The sequence below is a fragment of the Rhinatrema bivittatum genome, chromosome 8 (assembly GCF_901001135.1).
Source record: "Rhinatrema bivittatum chromosome 8, aRhiBiv1.1, whole genome shotgun sequence".
Taxonomy (NCBI): domain Eukaryota; kingdom Metazoa; phylum Chordata; class Amphibia; order Gymnophiona; family Rhinatrematidae; genus Rhinatrema; species Rhinatrema bivittatum.
In genome coordinates this window covers 21,248,652-21,271,680 of record NC_042622.1, presented here as the reverse complement: position 1 = coordinate 21,271,680, position 23,029 = coordinate 21,248,652, and the positions used below count along the sequence as shown (strand labels likewise).

The 23,029-nt window shown below is 48.4% G+C and overlaps 1 long non-coding RNA gene across 1 annotated transcript; it reads right to left on the bottom strand.

The window, feature by feature from the left end:
* Positions 1–223: 223 nt before the first annotated feature.
* LOC115097742 lies at positions 224–23,029 on the bottom strand. Its single transcript, XR_003858325.1, has 3 exons — positions 22,820–23,029; positions 19,489–19,563; positions 224–405 (listed from the first exon to the last, which is right to left on the bottom strand). It is a non-coding gene; the product is annotated as an uncharacterized LOC115097742 (long non-coding RNA).

Genomic DNA, 23,029 nt, shown 5'->3' with positions numbered 1-23,029 from the left:
GCGCGCATATGTTATAAAATCAGGCGTAAATTTGTGCGCGCCGGGTTGCGTGCACAAATCTACGCCCGCGCGTAGTTTCGAAAATCTGGCCCTAATTGTTCTCTCCCCACCTCCCTCTGACTTTAAATGGGTGGAGGTACAGGATCTCTGCAGATATGACGCTAACTCCGCCCCGAATAAGATTATTTTATAAAAAATGAGATGCTGATCACACACCTGCACGTTCTTCCATTCCAGGACCACCCAAAGACCATAGTTTGCTTTTCTGATCATGCCACACGAGTCCTGATGCTTTCAGGGAGTACAGCACGGGGTTCACGTCGCTTACTGTCGTCTTCCCAACACTCTTAGCGATACTTAGAGCCGTCTGAGGACCTTTTGCTAGAATGGTGCAAATTTTTTGTCCTGTGAAAAAAACAAGAAGTGCTGTTCACCTTCTTTTGGTCGAGTTCCAAGCCACGATGCAAGCAAATTGTGGAAGGAACAAATACTGTGCCGTAAACCCCTCCTGCGCGCCACGTATCGCGCCACGTATCGCACGCCCGGGTGTCGTAACGAAGCACAGCGCACAAAGGTGCAAGATTCCAAAGCATCTACCTGTGTAAGTTGGGGCTTTCTCCCCCTCCCCCCCCCCACTGTGTGTCCGTCGAGCCCTGGGGCGTTAGGCAGGTGGCTCTGTCTATTTGAAGATTAACTTCCATTTAGCAATGTGTGCATTTAATTCATACTGCGCACAGTTTCACTCACGTAAAAGAGGCATTCCCTGTGGGCATTATGTGTAAGTAAACTGCGCACACACAGCTGAATTGTTCAATACGCGCCTAAGCCATCTGCAGAAACAGCAGGCCCACCCGGGCTAATTCTGAAAAACTTGCTACAAGCTCCGCAAGTCCAGAGGCACCCGCGTACTTTGGCGCTCCGTCTCGAACTGAGAAATGGAAGCCAGGATTGCTGGCCTTGGGGCAGGGACTGCTCCGAGGCCCTCGCTTGCCGCCGAGTGACTCTTGCGGCATTTCTCCTTGCTTCACACATGGATAAGAACATAAGAAAATGCCATACTGGGTCAGTCTAAGGGTCCATCAAGCCCAGCATCCTGTTTCCAACAGTGGCCAAACCAGGCCATAAGAACCTGGCAAGTACCCAAAACTAAGTCTATTCCAAGTAACCATTGCTAATGGCAGTGGCTATTCTCTAAGTGAACTTAATAGCAGGTAATGGACTTCTCCTCCAAGAACTTATCCAATCCTTTTTTAAACACAGCTATACTAACTGCACTAACCACATCCTCTGGCAACAAATTCCAGAGTTTAATTGTGCGTTGAGTGAAGAAGAACTTTCTCCGATTAGTTTTAAATGTGCCACATGCTAACTTCATGGAGTGCCCCCTAGTCTTTCTACTATCCGAAAGAGTAAATAACCGATTCACATCTACCCGTTCTAGACCTCTCATGATTTTAAACACCTCTATCATATCCCCCCTCAGCCGTCTCTTCTCCAAGCTGAAAAGTCCTAACCTCTTTAGTCTTTCCTCATAGGGGAGCTGTTCCATTCCCCTTATCATTTTGGTAGCCCTTCTCTGTACCTTCTCCATCGCAATTATATCTTTTTTGAGATGCGGCGACCAGAATTGTACACAGTATTCAAGGTGTGGTCTCACCATGGAGTGATACAGAGGCTTTATGACATTTTCCGTTTTATTCACCATTCCCTTTCTAATAATTCCCAACATTCTGTTTGCTTTTTTGACTGCCGCAGCACACTGAACTGACTATTTCAATGTGTTATCCACTATGACGCCTAGATCTCTTTCTTAGGTTGTAGCACCTAATATGGAACCCAACATTGTGTAACTATAGCATGGGTTATTTTTCCCTATATGCATCACCTTGCACTTATCCACATTAAATTTCATCTGCCATTTGGATGCCCAATTTTCCAGTCTCACAAGGTCTTCCTGCAATTTATCATAATCTGCTTGTGACTTAACTACTCTGAACAATTTTGTGTCATCTGCAAATTTGATTATCTCACTCGTCGTATTTCTTTCCAGATCATTTATAAATATATTGAAAAGTAATCACAGGGGATCACGGGGAAACCTCCTGCAAGTTACACAGATGTCCTGAAGTAGAGTCCTTTCCGCCCCCTTGCTATGTGTGCCCTTGGGGAAGGTCAGGCCGCCGTGAGCTGTCCGCTGTCCCCGGGTGTCATTCCTGGCCAAGACTTTTTCGCCCTGTGCCTTGATGATCGATCCTCGGTATGGCGACGGCACAGAGTCAGAATGGTGCAATACGGGGCTTCCAGCAGCGAAACTTTGCCTCTTCCCGTTCCATTCTTTCTTTTTTTTTTTTAATATGATCTCATGTAGGCTGTGGTTTGTAATCTTTTGCAACAAAGCTTAGCACAGGGCTTCTCAAACAAGTCCTGGTGACCCTCCCCAGCCGGTCCAGTTTCAGGATACCCGCAACCAATGTGCATGAGATCAATTGGCAAGGACTGGCTCTCCAGTGTATGCAAACTGATCTCATGTATATTCATCACATGACCCCCTGTGGAGTGGGTCTGGATGACGTGATTCATCTTTTTTGCCATCAAAAGCAAGGAACATTTTTCTAGGCGGCGGGAAGCATCCTGTAAAAGGAAGATATAAAACAGAGAGGTGACTTTTGTCTGTGGATCTAGTTCAGAAATTATTAAAGTAGATGACAATTCTTCTTTTTTTTTTTTTTTTTTTTTTTAATAGGCAATACTTAAGAGACTAAGAATAGCCTGCATCTGTGCCTTGGTTGGGGTTAGGTCAGGGACACCCCGGCCAGTCAGGTTTTCAGGATATCCGCAGTGAATATGCAGGAGATTGAGTGGTTCTCAGCCCAGTCTTGGGAACACCAGCAATGGCTCGCACCTGAATTACATAAAATTTATTTATTTATTTAATATATTTCTATACCGGACTTCATGAATGGGATTCACATCAGGCCGGTTTACATGGAACTTGGGGGATTAGCAAGTGTAACCAAACAAGAAGGCCGAAACAAGCAAAGTTACATATAACAGGGGGATTGAACTTGGGGGCTAAAGTAGCCGGGAAGTAGACAGAGAGAAATTAACTACATATAAATAATATATGACGGGTTCAGAGATTAGTAAATATCCCATTCCTTGGGCTGAGTCTGATGTGACATTTTTGAGTTAGGGGAAGGCTTGGAGGAAAAGCCACGTCTTAAGTTTTCTTCGAAAGGTAAGAAGACAAGGTTCCAGTCTTAGGTCAGTCGGTAGTCTGTTCCAGAGGACAGGGCCTGCTGTGGAGAAGAGCGTTCTTTGGTGGATGTTAGACGGGTGTATTTAGCAGGTGCTTCTTGAAGGGTTCCTTTATATGCTTCTCTGATGGGTCTTTCCGAAGAGCGGTGTTTGAAAGGGGTCTGAAGGTCTAGTGTGAGCTGTTTGTGGATGGTTTTGTGGATTATAGTGAGTGCTTTATGTAGAATTCTGTATTTTATTGGCAGCCAGTGTAGGTTTCGGAGGATGGGGGTGATGTGAGCACGTCTGTTGGTGTTGGTTAAGATTATGGCTGCTGCGTTCTGGAGCAATTGTAGAGGTTTTGTGGTTGAGATGGGGAGCCCCAGGAGTAAAGCATTACAGTAGTCAGTTTTCGAGAATAACGTAGATTGAAGGACGGTTCTGAAGTCCTGGAAGTGGAGAACTTGAAGCTTATAGAAACAGTCCTTGGTGATATTATTCTTTAAATTCAGATGATTGTCTAGTATAACTCCTAAATCTCTTGTTTGAGAAATCTGTGGGTCAAGAGCTGTAATATCGGTGTTGGTCGAGTGTTCAGGGGAGATAAGAAGGATTTCCGTCTTGGATGTGTTGAGAACCAGGTTCAGGCTGGAGAGGAAGCTTTTTATGGACTTCAGGCAATTTTCCCAGTAGTCAAGCGTTTTTTGTAGGGATTCTTTTATGGGGATCAATATCTGAACATCATCTGCATAGAGGTAGTGTGTTAATTTTAGGTTTGTGAGCAGATGGCAGAGGGGCAGTAAGTAGATATTGAAGAGGGTCGGGGATAAAGAAGAGCCTTGTGGGACTCCTAGCGTTGATTTATAACTTGGTGATTCTTTGTTGTTGACTCTAACCTTGTAACTTCTATTGTTGAGGAAGGAGTTGAACCATCTGAGGGCGTGTCCGGCGAAAATGGGACAGCGCTTGAGAAAGCTTGAACACCACTGGCGAAAAGCTCGCTCTCAGGATACCCTTGTAAAATTTAAGAGCCTGCCTGGGACTTTTTAAGTCGTTTTATTCTGCACAGATTCACGCAGCTGGTAACATAGAAGCGACGGCAGAAAAGGACCAAATGATCCACAGTGATCTATCCAGTCTGCCCAGCAAGCCCATGCCAGTATCTGCTGCACTGTGCAGGTTACCTCCATGCTTATCGGTTTACCAGACCAGAAAAGTCAGGGCCCTCAGATGCTGTTTGAATCCAATTTCCCTTAACTGTTGTCGAGGAAGCAGAGAGCAATGTTGGAGCTGCATCAAAAGTATCGGACTCTCAGGCCGATTCAGTAAAGTCCGCGGGAGAGCTCCGTCGGAGCGCACCGTACTGTATCGGCCTGTCTGTAATTAAGGGTAGTAAAAGCTGCATCAACAAGTTAACTCCATGTTTATTTGTTCCTCAAACCGTAAAAGTCAGGGCCCTCGGTTGCTATCTGAATCCAATTCCCCTTTTCCCCTGCCATTGAAGCAGAGAGCAATGATGGAGTTGCATTAACAGTATCAAGGCTTATTTGTTAAAGGTAGCAACCGCCACACCAGGAAGTTACTCCCATGCACTCTTTTCTTTATTGTCGTCCTCTGGCCTTTAGGGATCCACAGTATTTTCATCTTCACCTCCTCCTCCGGGAAGGGCATTCCAGGCATCCACCACCCTCTCTATGAAGAAATATTTCCTGACATTGGTTCTGAGTCGTCCTCCCTGGAGTTTCATTTCATTGATTTCTTTGCAACGAAAAAGGTTTGACTATTGTGCATCATTAAAAACCTTTCAATTATCTTAAGGTCTGCACCTCCTTTCTTCCAGGGTGTACATATTCAGATCCTTCAGCCTCTCCTCATAAGTCTTCCACTGCTGACCCCTCACCATTTTGGTCGCTCTTCTTTGAACCGCTTCTATCCTGTCTTTATCCTTTTTGAGTTACGGGCACCAGTATTGATCTCAGTACTCCAGGTAAGGCCTCACCAAGGACCTGTACAAAGCCATTATCACCTCTTTTTTTCTTACTGGATATTCCTCTCTCCAGGCAGCCCAGCATTCTTCTGGCTTTAACTACTTCCTTGTCACATTGCTTTGCCATCTTCAGATCATCAGATACTATCTCACCAAGTCCTTCTCCCAGTCTGTGCACATTAGTCTTTCACCTCCCACCATATAAAGCTCTTTTGGATTGCCGCATGACTCTGTACTTCTTGGCCACTCTTCAAGTTTTCTTAAATCACTTTTCATTCTCTCTACTCCTTCAGGCATATCCACTCTGTTGTAGATCTTAGTATCATCCGCAAATAGACAAATTTCATCTTCTATCCCTTCCGCCAGGTTGCTCACAAAGATATTGAACAGAATCATCCCCAAAACCGATCCCTGTGACACTTCACTTAACACCATTCTCTCTTCAGAGTAGGTTCCATTTACCATTACACGCTGTCTCCTGTCAGTTAACCAGTTTGCAATCCATGAAACTACCTTGGCACTCACTCCCAAGATTCTCATTTTGTTCACGAGTCCTCTATGTGGGACCGTATCAAAAGCAATACTAAAATCCAAGTAAATCACATCAAGCGCTCTTCTCTGATACAACTCTCTGTCACCCAATCAAAAAAATCTATCAGATTTCTCTGACAGAACTTTCTGCTGGTGAATCCATGATGCCTCGGGTCCAGCAACCCACCAGACTGTAGATAGTTCACTATCCTTTCCTTCAGCAGAGTCTCCATTAATTTTCCCACCACCGAGGTGAGCCTAACCAGCCTGTAGTTTCCAGCCTCCTCTCTGCTCCTTCTCTTGTGAAGCGGGACCACCACCGCTCTTCACCAATCACTCGGCACCACTCCCGTTTCCAGGGATCTATTGAAAAGTTCCTTCAGCGGACCCACTAGCACATCTCTGAGCTCCTTCAGTATCCTAGGATGTATCTCATCAGGTCCCATGGCCTTGTCCACTTTCAGTTTTCCCAGCTCTTCCCATACATTCTCTTCTGTAAACAGAGTTTTGTCTACTCCACCCCCCCTCCAGTTTCTTGTTAACTAGCGACGGTCCTTCTTCCAGGTTGTCTTTAGTGAACACCAAACTGAAGTATTTATTTATTATTTCTGCCATTTCTTCGTCTCTCTCCACACACTGATCCTTATCCCCTTTCAATTTCACTGTACCACTTTGGACCTTTCTCTGATGTATCTGAAAAATGTTTTGTCACCTCACTTTACCTCTTTGGCAATCTTTTCTTCCGCCTGGCTTTTTGCTTTCTTGATTTTTTTTCTTCATCTCCCTCAGCTTCCCCAGATATTCTTTCCTGTGTTCCTGTCTTTGGGATCCTTTATATTTCTTGAATGATGTTCTTTTTGCTTTTATTTTATCAGCCACCTCTTTGAAATCCAGATTTGTTGTCTTTGAAATTGCTCCTTTTAGTTTGGCCCAGTGTTGTTCCACCTCTCTCATTGTCTCTCACTCTTCTAGTTCTACCTCCCAGGTATGTACCCATTTTGACAAAGTCCGTATTTTTGAAATGTAATTCTCGGGTCTTTGTGCAACGACTCTGTATCCTATTTAACATAAGAACATAAGAAATGCCATTCTGGGTCAGACCAAGGGTCCATCAAGCTCAGTATTTTGTTTCCAACTGTGGCCAATCCAAGTCACAAGTACCTGGAAATTAGCCAAACGTTAAATAAATAAATCTCAAACTACTATTGCTTATTACTTAATAGCAGTTTGTGGATTTTTCCTCTAGGAACGTATCCAAACCTTTTTTAAACCCATTTACACTAACTGCTGTAATCATACCATTTGATGATCACTGGTGCTGAGGTGGGAACCCACCCAGACAGAGATATTATCCCCGTTAGTGAGCACTAATTAGAGTATAGCTCCCTCCCTCATGGGTTCCATTACCATTTGTTTGAACAGAGCCTCTTGCAGGGCATCCACTATCTCTCTCTACTTCTGTTAAGATTCTGCAGAAGGGATCCTCCATTCCATGTCCGGCAGATTAAAATCTCCATCAACACATCTCCCGTCCTTCCTCCTTTTGCATGTCTTCTATCAGCTCTCTGTCTAGTTCTTCCGTTTGAGTCAGAGGCCTGTAAACCACGCTGGTAAAAATGGATGCACCATCCTCTTTTTTTTAGGACGGCCCATAATACTTCTCTACCCCACATTCTTTGCAGTTCAGTTCCTTGGATATTGTTTCTGACATAAAGAGCCACTCCTCCCCCTTTTCTGACCTCTCTGTCCTTCCTTAACAAGTTATAGCCCGGTATGGCCGTATCTCAGTCATGAGAATCCGTGAACCAGGTCTCCGTGACAGCAACAATGTCCAATCCCACCTCCACCATTAGGGCCTGCAGGTCTGAGATTTTATTACCCAGACTACGAGCATTTGTGGTCATTGCCTTCCAATGATTCTCCCTTGATTTATTGCAGTCCCAAGGTACCTTTTCTGCTTTTGCTGATTGATTTTGTTATTTTCTCCTTCCACGTCCTGTATTGCTTGGGGGTGACTTGTCAATTTCATTGGCCATCTCCTGCCACCCCCATATTTTAGTTTAAATGTCTGGTAATATATGATCTGAACTGATCACTTAGCATCCTCCTTCCTGCTGCAGAAAAATGTAGGCCATTCTTACTGCTCCATACACGACCCCAGCCTCTAGTGTATCCAAAACCACTTTCTGTACACCAGGTTTTGAGCCAGGAACTGAAATTATCTATATGGCATAGCTTCTCATTTCCCTTTCCATGAACAGGAAATACTTCCGAAAAGGCAATAGTCTTTGCAGTGTGTCTTATCTTGCCTAGATTTTGGAAATCTTTTTGTACTTCCTGGATACCATTTCTGTTGAGATCATTGATCTCCAGATGGATGAGAACACTGATATCAAAGTTCCTTCTTTCTTCTTCAATGACTTCGCCTGTCTGGTTTGTATTTCTACTTGCTGAGGATCCTGGAATGTATTTAATTCTTGTGTCACCATCAAAATGTGCTCCCAATTTGTTTCCTCTAATGATCGAGTCTCCCAGCAAAAGCAGCTTTCTTTTATGACATTTGATTCTGATGAAGGGCTTCTGGATGCATTTGTTAGCTTCGTGGACCCTTGGGCCGATCGGAACCGCAGAGTGGAGTGCTGTGAGGATTTGCAGCAGCGGCCCGACCGGGAGGCGGCAGAAGCTGACTCGTGGATGGCTTGGAGAAGAAGGCACGGAGGGCCCTATGCGACCAAGGGCTCGAGAGAGAAAAGAAGAGAAGAGAAGACTGACCTGGTGGAAGGAGGTCTTCACCCTGGAAGCCGGTACTCCCCCGAGAGGAGCTCGTAAGAGTCCGGCCGCTGGGACTTAGGCGATTCACCCTGGAAGCCGGCGTCCCCCCAGGAGGAGCCCGTAGGGACCCGGCCGCTGGGACTTAGGAGAATCCTCGGAGAATGGGTCGTCGCTCACCAGGCCAGGGTCGAATACCAGAGGGATGCCGTCAGCCAGTCCGGGTCAGAAGTCAGAGAATAACCGTCAGCCAATCCGAGTCAGAGCCAGAGAAACACCGAAGCCAATCCGAATCAGAGCCAGAGAATCAGGAGACGAGCAGGAACGCAGCAACTGGGAGCAGGAAGCAGAAGCACCTGGGAACCTCGTTGCAAGGCCCTGAGGGAGTCCGGATGCAGGGTTTAAATACCCTGAGGGCGTCTGACGTCATCCAAGGCTGGCCTGCCGGTTTCCTGCGCTGCCCCTTTAATTGAGAGCCCCAGCCGCGCGCCTAGGGGGCAAAGTCAGCCGCGGCCAGACGCCGGCTGCTCCGTCGGAGTGGAGGCACGGCGGTAGAAGCGGGGGCAGGCCCAGCCGCCGCGGCAGAGCGTCGGGGGAGGCGCGGCAAGGGTCCCCGGAGGCCGGAGGGGGACAGGGAAGGCCCACAGGACCGCGAAGGTAGGCGGCACGGCCGGGGCCGACCCGAGGCCGCAACAGTACCCCCCCTCCTACGCCCCCTCCCGGGGGGCCGTGGTCGGTCCGGGTGCTGGAGATGAAACTGCCTAAGGAGGTCCTTATCAAGGATGTGGGACGAAGGCTCCCAAGAGTTCTCCTCCGGCCCATATCCCTCCCAGGAGAGTAGGTACTCCCAGCGGTGGCGCCGGCACCGGACATCCAATACGTCTTTTACCGTGTAGGTACCCTCGGGCTCCGAGGAAACATCGGAGGGCTCCGGCGGGGACGTCTGGAATCGAGAGAGTACCAGCGGCTTGAGGAGGGACACGTGGAAGACATCATGGATCTTGAGAGTAGAAGGCAGGCGGAGTCTATAGGATACAGCCCCTATGCGTTCGGCCACCGGAAAGGGTCCAATGTAACGAGGTGCCAACCGCATGGACGGCGTCCGTAGTTGAATGTGCTTAGTACTTAACCATACTCTCGTCCCGGGTAAGAGGACCGGGGCAGGCCGTCGGGACCGATCTGCATATGCCTTGAAACGGGCTGCGGTTTTGTGAAGTTTCTCTTGAGTGGTGAGCCAAAGGTGATGGAGTTGGCTGGCCGTTAGTTGCGCCGCCGGTGAGGTGACCGGCACAGGTAATGGCAGCGGAGGTCTAGGGACCCTCCCGTAAACTAGCTGAAAGGGAGACTGTAGCGTGGCGGAGTGCTTGTGGCGATTATAAGAAAACTCCGCCCAGGGAATGAGAGAGACCCAGTTGTCTTGGCGTTCGCCTACAAAGGCCCGAAGAAAGGTTTTCAGAGAGCGGTTGGTCCGCTCCACCTGTCCGTTACCCTGGGGGTGGAAGGCCGTGGTAAAGTCCAATTGTATCCCAAATTTCTTGCATAATGCCCTCCAGTACTTGGCTGTGAATTGAGGGCCTCGGTCGGAAGCGATATGCGAGGGCAGCCCGTGTAATCGGAAGATATGTTGGACAAACAAATCGGCCAGCTCAGGGGCCGTGGGTAGCTTGGGGAGAGGAACGAAATGAGCCATCTTTGAAAACCGGTCAACAGTGACCCAAATTACGGTTTTCCCCTCAGAGGGGGGCAACTCTACTACAAAGTCTGTGGAAAGGTGGGACCATGGTTCCGTGGGAATAGGAAGCGGCTGGAGCAGCCCCCACGGGCGGCCTGGTGGCGGTTTTTGCTGCGCACACGTGGGGCAGGACTGAACGTAGTGCCGGACATCCTCCTTCACTCGGGGCCACCAATAGTACTCTGTGAGTAACTCAAGGGTTCGAGAAATCCCAGGATGGCCAGCCGTCAGGGAGTCGTGAGCCCAGGCCAGCACCTTCTTCCGTGAACGAACCGGAACCACCGTCCTCCCCTCGGGTCTTACGACTGTGGCTGCCAGTAGCACTTTAGCTGGATCCAAAATGTACTGGGGTACCTCCTTTGCATCGTCAACCTCAGTGGTGCGGGAGAGAGCATCCGCCCGAACATTCTTGGCTGCGGGTCGGTAGTGAAGCGAGAAGTCGAACCGACTAAAAAAGAGGGACCAGCGGGCCTGTCGGGGGTTGAGCCTCTGGGCGTGAGACAAATACTGCAGATTCTTGTGGTCGGTATATACGATGATGGGATGTTGGGCTCCCTCCAACCACTGACGCCACTCCTCGAAAGCTAGTTTTATGGCCAGCAGCTCCTTGTCGCCAATCCCGTAATTCTTCTCGGCGGGCGAAAACTTGCGGGAGAAGTATGAGCAGGGCCAGGTCTTGCCGGTTGGGGAGGTTTGGAGCAACACCGCCCCTACCGCGACATCAGAAGCATCCACCTCTACTATAAATTGGCGTTGAGGATCAGGGTGCCGGAGATAGGTGTCCTGTAGGAAAGCCTCTTTGAGATCCCTGAAGGCCTGAGTGGCAGCAGGAGACCAGTTTCGTGCATCCGCGCCCTTCCTTGTGAGGGCCGTCAGGGGGGCTACCAAGCTGGAGTAATGTGGGATAAACTGGCGGTAGAAATTCGCGAATCCTAAGAACCGCTGAATCGCTTTCACCCCCGATGGTTGCGGCCAGCCCTTGATGGCGCTCACCTTGTCCGGATCCATGCGGAAGCCTGTAGAGGAGACAATATATCTGAGGAAGGGTAGTGATTCTTGCTCGAACTGGCACTTCTCTAGTTTAGCGTACAGACGGTTCTCCCTGAGTTTCCGTAGAACCTGCCGCACGTGTTGCCGATGTGTCTCGAGATCCTAGGAATATATCAATACGTCGTCTAGGTATACGATGACGAAGGTGTATAGGAAGTCGCGGAGAACCTCGTTCATCAAATTCTGGAACACGGCTGGGGCGTTACAGAGACCGAACGGCATGACCAGGTACTCGTAATGGCCGTCCCTGGTGTTAAACGCGGTCTTCCACTCGTCCCCTGGGCGTATGCGAACGAGATTGTAAGCCCCCCGGAGGTCCAATTTGGTGAACACACGGGCCCCTTGGAGGCGGTCCAGAAGTTCGGGAATCAGGGGCAACGGGTAACGGTCCCGGCGGGTGATCTGATTCAAACCCCGATAATCAATACAGGGAAGAAGCGATCCGTCTTTCTTCCCCACGAAAAAAAACCCGGCCCCGGCCGGAGATTTGGAGGGTCTAATGAAACCCCGATCCAGGTTCTCCTTGATATACGCTGACATAGCCTGGGTTTCGGGTAAAGACAGGGGGTAGACTCTCCCACGGGGCGGCGTGGATCCTGGCAGCAAGTTGATTGCGCAATCAAAGGGTCGGTGCTCCGGGAGCAGTTCCGCTTTTTCCTTGGAGAAGACATCCTGAAAGGCATGGTACTGTGGTGGTACCGTTAACGGGGTGGTGAGGAGCGAGATGGTTTGCAGCGGGCGTGCGGGAAGGCAATGACGGTGGCACGCAGAGCTCCAGGAGGTAATCTGAAGGGTCCTCCAATCGATCACCGGCGAATGTTCCCGAAGCCAGGGCAGGCCCAGGATGACTGGGTGGATAGATTTTTCAAGAATAAGAAACGAGATTTCCTCCTGGTGGAGGGCCCCAACCTGGAGCTTCAGGGGACTGGTGCGAGTGGATATTACACCAGGAAGTGGGTTCCCTTGAATGGAGGAAACCCGCACAGGCGGTTCTTGAGGACGAACATCGAGCTGAAGCTGTTGTACCAATTCCTTGAGAACGAAATTCCCCCCGGACCCCGAGTCGAGTAGGGCAAGTGTATCAAAGTCTCCTCCTGGAAGACAGAGTCGTACCGGGACGGTACATGGGGAGCTGGGCGAAATGTTGCCTAGAGTCAACTCCCCGCTGAGCTCTAGGTTCGGGCGTTTCCCGAACGCTCGGTACAGCGAGCCAGGAAGTGGCCCTTGCCCCCGCAGTAAAGACAGAGTCCTTGTGCACGACGGCGCCTCCGTTCCTCGGAAGACAGAGGACCCCGACCCAACTGCATGGGCTCCTCTGTAGGAGAGGCTGAGGCTGTAGGCGGTGAAGATCGAACTCGAGGCGGAGTAAACCTGCGGATAGTTTGTCCCTGAGTAGGCCGTCGCTCTCGGAATCTGCGTTGAATTCGGCGGTCTACTCGTCCGGCTAGTTCAATGAGCTCTTGTAGGTCATCGGGCAGGTTACGACCTGCGAGCTCGTCCTGGAGACGTGGGGAGAGCCCCTCCAGGAAAATGCCGTGCAGGCTGTCCGCCCCCCACGCCAGTTCCGTGGCCAAAGTCTGGAATTCCATGGCGAACTCTTCAAGTGGCCGGCTCCCTTGCCTCAGCTGGAGTAGTTCCGAAGCGGAGGTAGCGGACCGGGAGGGTTCATCAAAGACTCGGCGAAAGGCTTGGACGAACTGCACCAAGTTGTTGAGCCGGGAATCCTGGTGTTCCCAGAGAGCCGACGCCCACGACAACGGTCTCCCATCCAGGAGAGAGATTATGTATGTCGTCTTGACTCGATCGGACGGGAACTGTGCCGGCAGGAGATCGAAGCGAATGTAACACTGGTTGAGGAAACCACGGCACGCTTTCGGATCCCCGGAATACCTGGAGGGAGCCGGCATCTGTACTGGGGCGGAGGGACCGGCACTAGCCTGGGAAGAGGATGCCCCAGTCCTGGCTGCCGAGGGCCCCTCCATGCGGTCCGCTAGGCGTTGGACTGTGGACATCAGGGTGTCAAGGCACATCTGTTGCTGCTGTAGTTTTTGGGCAATGCCCGGAATAGCCTTCAGGCCGGCGAGGTCCGCCGGGTCCAGGGCCTTGCAATCTGTTAGCTTCGAGGACCCTTGGGCCGATCGGAACCGCAGAGTGGAGTGCTGTGAGGATTTGCAGCAGCGGCCCGACCGGGAGGCGGCAGAAGCTGACTCGTGGATGGCTTGGAGAAGAAGGCACGGAGGGCCCTATGCGACCAAGGGCTCGAGAGAGAAAAGAAGAGAAGAGAAGACTGACCTGGTGGAAGGAGGTCTTCACCCTGGAAGCCGGTACTCCCCCGAGAGGAGCTCGTAAGAGTCCGGCCGCTGGGACTTAGGCGATTCACCCTGGAAGCCGGCGTCCCCCCAGGAGGAGCCCGTAGGGACCCGGCTGCTGGGACTTAGGAGAATCCTCGGAGAATGGGTCGTCGCTCACCAGGCCAGGGTCGAATACCAGAGGGATGCCGTCAGCCAGTCCGGGTCAGAAGTCAGAGAATAACCGTCAGCCAATCCGAGTCAGAGCCAGAGAAACACCGAAGCCAATCCGAATCAGAGCCAGAGAATCAGGAGACGAGCAGGAACGCAGCAACTGGGAGCAGGAAGCAGAAGCACCTGGGAACCTCGTTGCAAGGCCCTGAGGGAGTCCGGATGCAGGGTTTAAATACCCTGAGGGCGTCTGACGTCATCCAAGGCTGGCCTGCCGGTTTCCTGCGCTGCCCCTTTAATTGAGAGCCCCAGCCGCGCCCGCGCGCCTAGGGGGCGGAGTCAGCCGCGGCCAGACGCCGGCTGCTCCGTCGGAGCGGAGGCACGGCGGTAGAAGCGGGGGCAGGCCCAGCCGCCGCGGCAGAGCGTCGGGGGAGGCGCGGCAAGGGTCCCCGGAGGCCGGAGGGGGACAGGGAAGGCCCGCAGGACCGCGAAGGTAGGCGGCACGGCCGGAGCCGACCCGAGGCCGCAACGGCATTGGGTGAGTTCACTTTTAGAAATCCCTTCAAAATCTATTGCTGAGGTTTCTTCATTCTCCAGTGCAGCAAAAGCATTTCGTAGGGGTAACAACTCTAAAATTCTGTTTTCCATTGTTAAGACTCTTACTGCTAGCATAGGTACCACCTCATTCCCCATCCTGATGAATCTAGAACTGTTAACAGCAATAAGTTTCTTGATTTCCTAAAGGCTAAGATTCAGAATGTCTCTGCAGCATGCACAGATGTGCCTAACTGGTTTAACTCACTGACTGACAATCGGTCGCAGAAATGGTCTTCCTTTGAAACAGCGTCCACTCTTGAGGTTTCAAATATCGTTTGGTCCATGAACATTTCAAACTGCCCATTAAATACCTGTAGACCTTCTACACTTAGGGCAGTAAAGGATATCATGTCTCCATTTTTAACTGCTCTTTTCAATTTATCTTTGTTAGAGAGCTATAAAAAGGCAGCAATTCGACCCCTTTTAAAAAAAACTAAATCTAGATCCTGCAGATTTTGCTAATTATAGGCCCATATCTTTACTGCCATTTGTGTGTCCAAGATAGTGGAGTCTGTTGTCCTGAAACAGCTCAACACTGATTTTGTGGATGAGCAACACATATTGCACCAATTCCAGTTTGGCTTTAGAAAGTCTTTAAGCATGGAAATTCTCCTGCTTTCTCTCCTGGATTCACTAAGGCAAGGTCTAGACAGTAATCACAGCTACATTTTAGACATGCTAGATATTACATCTGCGTTTGTTATGATCGCCCACGAGATCCTTCTTTTCTGCCTTAGAGAGATTGAGACTGTAGGTCTGGTATTGCAATGGTTTAAATCATATCTCCATTGTAGAATGCAACGAGTAATCACTAGAGAGATCTCCTTGGACTGGTATCCAATACAGACTGGACTCCCACAGGGGTCGGCTACTTCAGCGCTTTTATTTAACATCTATCTGGCTCCCATCTGCAAGCTATTAGCTGGCCTCTATGAAGGCTTCCGTCTATCACTGATGATTTGCAGTTCTACATCCCCATTTCTAAGTCTTGATACGATACGACCGCAATGCTGTCTCTCTGCATGTCCTCTATAAAGAGCTTGCTTACTCATAATAAGCTAGCTCTAAACATTGCCGCAACTTGAGACTGTGGTGATCCTCAGGAGGGAGACAACTGACATACCACCAACTGTCAAGATTGGAGACACAGAGATCAAAATTCTCTTTCAGTCTACAAGTCTGGGAGTAACGATCAATACCAAATTATCTATGACCCCCCAAGTTAAGGCAATACTTAAATCTGGTTTCTATAGGGTGCCCATGGGCCACCCTGTATAAGCTACACCTATTATGAAGTATTAAGCCAGTATTAGACCCTACTGATTTTCGAATTGTGCTGCAAGCCATGATTTTTCCCTATTGAATATGGCAATGCAGTTTATCTTGGCTTCCCTCCGACTACCATCAAAGCCCTCCGGCTGCTACAGAATGCAGCTGCGCAGTTATATCTGGGTTTAACTTCCATTGGTTAACAATGCAGTGGAGGATGAAAAATAAAATTATAGTATAGACTCACAAGCTTTTGGCTCTGGGTTTACCACCCTGGGCCAATATCCTATGGCAGATTTACAATCCCGGGAGATCATTGCGTTCTTTGCAAAGGGGCTTTTTAGACGTTCCCTCGGTAGGTCATGCCAGACTTTATGATACGAGGGAGCGTGCATTTTCCGTTGCTGCTCCAACTCTCTGGAACTCTTTACCTTAAGAACCACGGCAGACTGAACGTCCTAAGACTTTTAAAAGAATGGCTAAAGCATGCTTTTCTTGACTGGCATTTTTGTAAGGTAGTCTCTGTGAGCTGGCCAGTATATTGGGTCTCCAGACTGTAAAAGCTTGTGCCTTTGAAATTTTGTTTATTTCCATCTATCAGGTTGAGGGAGTGGTCTTACCTGTTTTCGTTGTATGTTTTAATATTCATTATATATGTTAATTATGTGCGCCACCTAAGGCCTTTGAGCAAGGCAGCAAATAAATAAAAATGATAAACAACTGCATACCATGGAGACTCACTATATGCAAATTTATCTCATGCATATTCACTGTAGATATCTTGAAAACTCGACTGGCTGTGGGGTCCCCAGGGCAGGTTTGGAAAGCCCTAGGTTAGGTTTTAGATCTCTCCACCCAGATAGGTGTTTTAAGGCAGATTATACCTTTTTTAAATAAATAAATATGGAAGATTTGATGAAAGCCGGGTGATCCCCTGGGGCAGCATTTCTCAACCTGGTTTTCAGGATATCCCTAATGAATATGCAGGAGATATAGTTGTATAATTTGGCAACAATGCATGAAAATGCATGAGAGATAGCTACATACATTTGCAACAATGCATACAAACATATCTCCTGCATACTCATTGGGAGTTTCATGAAAACCAGACTGCCCGAGCAGTCCTTGAGGACCACTTTGAGAAATGCTGCCCTGGGGCAGCTGGGGGTTTGATTATCCCTAACTTTGTATTAGTAACAGTGATCAAAGTAATGGTGCTGAATTGCAAAGAATGCAAGGCAGGGAATGTGCGTCAAGAAGCAGGGGGTGTCTAATTAATGCATTTACAGGAATAAGAAAGGCAAGTCAGAGAATTAAGAGAAACTTGGACACTGGATTCAGATGGACTGAAGCAAATCACGGTGAACCTAGAAGATGTGGTAGGCCTAATTGACAAACTGAAGAGTAGTAAATCACCTGGACCAGATGGTGTACACCCCAGAGTTCTGAAGGAACTAAAAAACGAAATCTCAGACCTATTAGTAAAAGTTTGTAACCTATCATTAAAATCATCCATTGTACCTAAAGACTGGAGGATAGCTAATGTAATCCCAATATTTAAAAAGGGCTCCAGGGGCGATCCAGGAAACTACAGACCGATTAGCCTGACTTCAGTGCCAGGAAAAATAGTGGAAAGTGTTCTAAACATCAAAATCACAGAACATATAGAAAGACATGGTTTAATGGAACAAAGTCAGCATGGCTTTACCCAAGGCAAGTCTTGCCTCACAAATCTGCTTTACTTTTTTGAAGGAGTTAATAAACATGTGGATAAAGGTGAACCGGTAGATGATGTGTACTTGGATTTTCAGAAGGCGTTTGACAAAGTTCCTCATGAGAGGCTTCTAGGAAAAGTAAAAAGTCATGGGATAGGTGGCGATGTCCTTTCGTAGATTGCAAACTGGCTAAAAGACAGGAAACAGAGAGTAGGATTAAATGGACAATTTTCTCAGTGGAAGGGAGTGGGCAGTGGAGTGCCTCAGGGATCTGTATTGGGACCCTTACTTTTCAATATATTTATAAATGATCTGGAAAGAATACGTGTGAGGTAATCAAATTTGCGGATGATACAAAATTGTTCAGAGTAGTTAAATCACAAGCAGATTGTGATAAATTGTAGGAAGACCTTGTGAGACTGGAAAATTGGGCATCCAAATGGCAGATGAAATTTAATGTGGATAAGTGCAAGGTGATGCATATAGGGAAAAATAACCCATGCTTTAGTCACACAATGTTAGGTTCCATATTAGGAGCTACCACCCAAGAAAGAGATCTAGGCGTCATAGTGGATAACACATTGAAATCGTCGGTTCATTGTGCTGCGACAGTCAAAAAAGCAAACAGAATGTTAGGAATTATTAGAAAGGGAATGGTGAATAAAACGGAAAATGTCATAATGCATGGTGAGACCGCACCTTGAATACTGTGTACAATTCTGGTCGCCGCATCTAAAAAAAGATATAGTTGCGATGGAGAAGGTACAGAGAAGGGCAACCAAATTGATAAGGGGAATGGAACAGCTCCCCTATGAGGAAAGACTAAAGAGGTTAGGACTTTTCAGCTTGGAGAAGAGACGGATGAGGGGGGATATGATAGAGGTGTTTAAAATCATGAAAAGTCTAGAACAGGTAGATGTGAATCGGTTATTTACTCTTTCAGTTAATAGAAAGACTAGGGGGCACTCCATGAAGTTAGCATGTAGCACATTTAAAACTAATTGGAGAAAGTTCTGTTTCACTCAATGCACAATTAAACTCTGGAATTTGTTGCCAGACGATGTTGTTAGTGCAGTTAGTGTAGCTGTGTTTAAAAAAGGTTTGGATAAGTTCTTGAAGGAGAAGTCCATTACCTGCTATTAATTAAGTTGACTTAGAGAATAGCCACTGCTATTACTAGCAACGGTAACATGGAATAGACGTAGTTTTTGGGTACTTGCCAGGTTCTTATGGCCTGGATTGGCCACTGTTGGAAACAGGATGCTGGGCTTGATGGACCCTTGGTCTGACCCAGTATGGCATGTTCTTATGTTCATCACCTTGGCAAACAGGGTGGAGGAGGAAATGATGCTGTGGCAAGAGCACTTCATCAAATCAGAAGATGAGTGAATGTGATCTCAGTCTAATCTGTAAGGGCTCTTTGTTTACCTCAGAAAATGACTGGAGGGGATCACAAATCACAGTGATCAGGGCAGCCAACGAATGCCAAGTCATGGCATGAAACATCCTGAGACATGGAGTCAGTCCCAGGATGTTTCAGTCCGCCATTGCCCAGTGCCTGCACTGGCCAAACAGGAGAGATCCAAGAGCACTGAGCGAAGGGTAATTAAGGACTAGAAACAAGGTGCAAGAAGGGTTGAGGACCATGCAGTGACTTGGGATGGGAGCACAATGCATGCCAAGGGCAAGTGGCCTGGGAGAGAGGAGTCAGATGCAAGGTGTAATTAGGGACTTGACATGACAATAATCAGAGGGGAAAAAATATCTTGGGTGTTTTTCCACCAACCACCCCCCCCCCCCCCACCTTCCAGAAAACAGCTTCCCGATGGGCAGAGTGTAAAGTCTGCAGTCTGAAACAACAAGCGGAGGGTGTGGGAGTAGCCTAGTGGTTAGAGCAGCAGGGCCTGTGAGCCAGGGTTCAAGTCACTTCCCCTTCCATTGCCTCAGGAACTGACTTCGCTCATGCAGGAAAATACCTACAGTATCTGAGCGCAGAATATGCAAAATCAAATTAAAAAAAAAAAAGCACCACTCTCTTTGTCCTGCCCGGCTGAAAACGTTTCATCACGAGTGCGGTGGGAAAGGCGCTGGCATGAAGGTCACAGAATGAGTCTGCAGACTGAGTGAGACGCAAGCTCTTACGTAGCTCTGCAGCTTGGTTCCGGTCCAGCTTGGCGGCAGAAGACTGTTCACTCTGTGGAACCAGTGCAGCGTCAGCTGAAAAAAGAAACAAAAAAAAACATGCAATGCATGTGTGTTACTGAATCCTGCATGATAAAGATGCTCAGTCGCATTTCTGCCGTTCTCCAACAGGAAGTGGTAACACCTTTTGCTTTATCACGAGCCAGCGGCACCAGGAGTTTAATGCAATGTTTTTTTTTCACCAAACAGCAATCTCTGTAACTTGCAAACCTTCTCAAATAAATGCTTTTTTTTTTTTTTTTACCTAGTCTGACAATTTTTACCATAAATGCACGCAGTCTTATTCAAGAGGAGAGAGCGAGAGAGAGCAGATGAAAATTACAAAGAACATTAAAAAGCCCACAGCGATAAAGGGAGTATTGGGGGTTTACAAATCTAGGTGAGTTAATCATACATCTGCTGTTCAATGGTCATACATATTCAAAACCATTAACATAAGAAAACAAACCACAATCCAATGCATGAGCCATCCGGTGGAATCCACAGTAGTGGGGCACATGTCCCACTGCAGTCCCAGAGCTGACAGACCCAGTAAATGCCGCTGCAAATTGAGAGCCATCCCCAGCGGAGACTTATTATACTTAAGCACAGCAGTAGCTCTGGGAACATCACTGGTATAATGCAGAATCAATTAAACATGCCGCAGACTCCCCCCATCCTGCATAACAGACAATGATGAGGCAAGAGCAGAGCACGAGGTAGCATGCAATAGTTAAAATATTTACAGTGAGGGATTGGGAGGGTGTGAGCGAAGAAGCTACACGACTAAAGGTCCAGTCTAGCCAGAAACTTCTTACACGTAGGGTGTTCTACCCAAGCACAGAAGAGAACCCAGACGGACTCTCTCAGGCATGGTAAATTTAAAACGAGAGCGCGAGCGCCCTTACACATTCATATGGGCACGCAAGCGATCATATGATGAAATTTTAATTCAAATACGCAGTTGCGCACGTATGATTTAAACTTCTCCTTCTGCGCGTATGTGTGCTCCCTAAGTTTAAGTGTTTACTCGAACGAAAGTACTTGTATCTTCCTTAGGACAATGTCGGCTTTAAGGCTTGCAGGGAGGCGGATTTTAAAACATGCGCGCGCGCGCAAAGGACATTCCCAGTTTTACCCATCAGTCCACCAGTTTGCCCAGTCCATCTCGAGCTCATCCAGACCCCTCTGGATCCGACCCGGACCCCACACCCAGTCACTTTAGGCCTGAACGGAGAATTTCTGCAGGCTCGCAGCTCATCAGGAGCAGAAGGAAACATGCGCGGCTAACAGCCCGCCGCGTGCTGCGGCCGCCGGATTTAAAATACGGATCTGTACCTTGGAATGCCCCAACGCGACCCCTTTTTTTTTTTCCCTTTAGCTCACAGTCGCACAGGTGTACTTTGCGGCTTTTCAAATACGCGGCGCCCACGCGCGGCGCACGTACTGCGTATATATGGGCCTTTTAGCGCGAGCAGCGATTTCAAACTTCACCCCTAAGGATTTGGGCTGTAAGCTGGAGGAATGGCTTAACTGGATGAGACTGGCGACTGGGTGCAGGTGGGTGTTTTTGAAAGGGGCACACTAGGAAAAATTAAGGATGGCAGGTTATTCTGAGACGCAAGGCAGGTTGTCTTTGAACGCTGAAACTTAATGTGCTTGTAATTTTCAGACAGTTATAGGTCTTCTGTGATTTATTGGCTTGCATTGGGTTGCTTATTTATTTATCTTGGTTTGATGCAGCTGCAGACATGCAGGGCAAGGGAATGAATCTGATAGCAGCAGTGCTGCCCTCTTCCCTCGTCGCTATAAAAACGTCTGTTGCAATAACAGAACAAACCAAATTCTAAGAGACGCTTCTGGCTCGGAAGCATGCATGGCACGAAGAAGTAAGAAAGTAGGTTAAATCAATGAAGGATAAAATGTGTGCGTCCCAAAGGCCCGGCTAGGAAATGCCGGCTAATATTAACTTATCAAACAGACTATTTTTAAGATTTATGGCACGTGGCAGTTTATTGTTCTGAAATAGTGTGCGCATGGAACGCTCTACACCTCCATGTTTACACAACGCCTGTGCTCGCTTCTTTCAGGATCCCTTCACACGTGATCTTATCTTTCAGACCTCTAGGTGGGGGACTTGCCTTTCCAAGCCCGGGCTCTAGGTACCGTAGGGTAGGTCCCCGCCCCAAGAGGGATGACATCATATGTCGGAACCCGGGGCAATGGAGGACAACATGACTTGCCCAAGGTCGCGAGAAGCATCGATGTAAGACGTGGATTCCTAGGTCCTCAGCCCACTGGTCTAACCACTAGGTCACTCCTCTGCATTCACAGCCTTGTCCATTTGACAAGGGGACCCTTAAGGTTGTGATACCTTCCATTGGAGCAATGTAAGGATAATTCAAAGATGATGTTGCACGTGAGTATTCTTGACCTCGTAGCTCATTTCTTCTGGTGGCAAGTTGACAACTAGAAATGTAACTTACAGTCCACCATACCTGGGGTTGTGGGTACCCCTGAAGCAGTGAAGTATTGAAAGGTCAGTGAGCAGTTTGGGATCTGGTCCGCATGTCCGGCATGGACACTAAACCTTTGCTTTTTAAGCTGGCAAATGTTTTCAAAAGGACCACGTCAAGTTACTTTACTCTGAGTTACTGTTCTGATATGGATGTAAGTGGCGGCAGGCCTGGATCTTTAGAAAAAGTGAACACATTCTTCTTATTGAATGAACAGGGTTAATGCACTGGAGGTTAATGCTCTGAGCAGGGGTGTGTGTGTGTGTGTGTGTGTGTGTTGGTGCAGATGGTGGTGCATAAGCAGTGCAACTCTAAACGCTGGTGAGGTGTGAGCTTGGCCAATGGAGAGGATGAAGAAAGTGTGCGGGCATAAGAACGAAGGAAAGGCCTCGAGGACGTGATCTTTGGGGACGACCAGACTGAAAGGTAAATGGAAGAGAAGCAGTATAGAGGGAGGAGAAAAGGCCTTACGAGAAGCAGAAAGTGCTGGCTAGTCCGGGAGACGGCGTGCTTGTGGAGGGTAAGGAGGCATGGGGGAAAGAAGAGACAAACATGAGAGAGAGAGGGGTAATGATACCTGCTGTTGGGGACCAACATAAGAAAATATTCACGGCGGGATACTGTCGAACCAGGATCCCTTCTTCAGAGCCAAATGTGGCAAAAGACCGTGCACAGCCCATCCGAACGGTTCTTAGGGTAACCAGCAGAGGAATCCAGTTACCACCCGAGCATATTTTGCGTAAGCGAGCCGAGACTTGACATTTTGAAACATTTACCATTTGTTGCCCTTGAACTGCTCGAGCCGTTTCCCACGTCTGCGGGCTCCTGGCAGGCCTGCCAAAGATCACCTCCTTTCTTCTCTACCTCGTTTGCCTTCTGCAGCGCATACAAGCACCTGTTGGCGTCTGACTTCGAGACAGAACAGGCCGAGGCAATGCGCTTGGCCTTCGCGGGAGGACCACTGCTTAGGAAGTTCAGGATTTTTT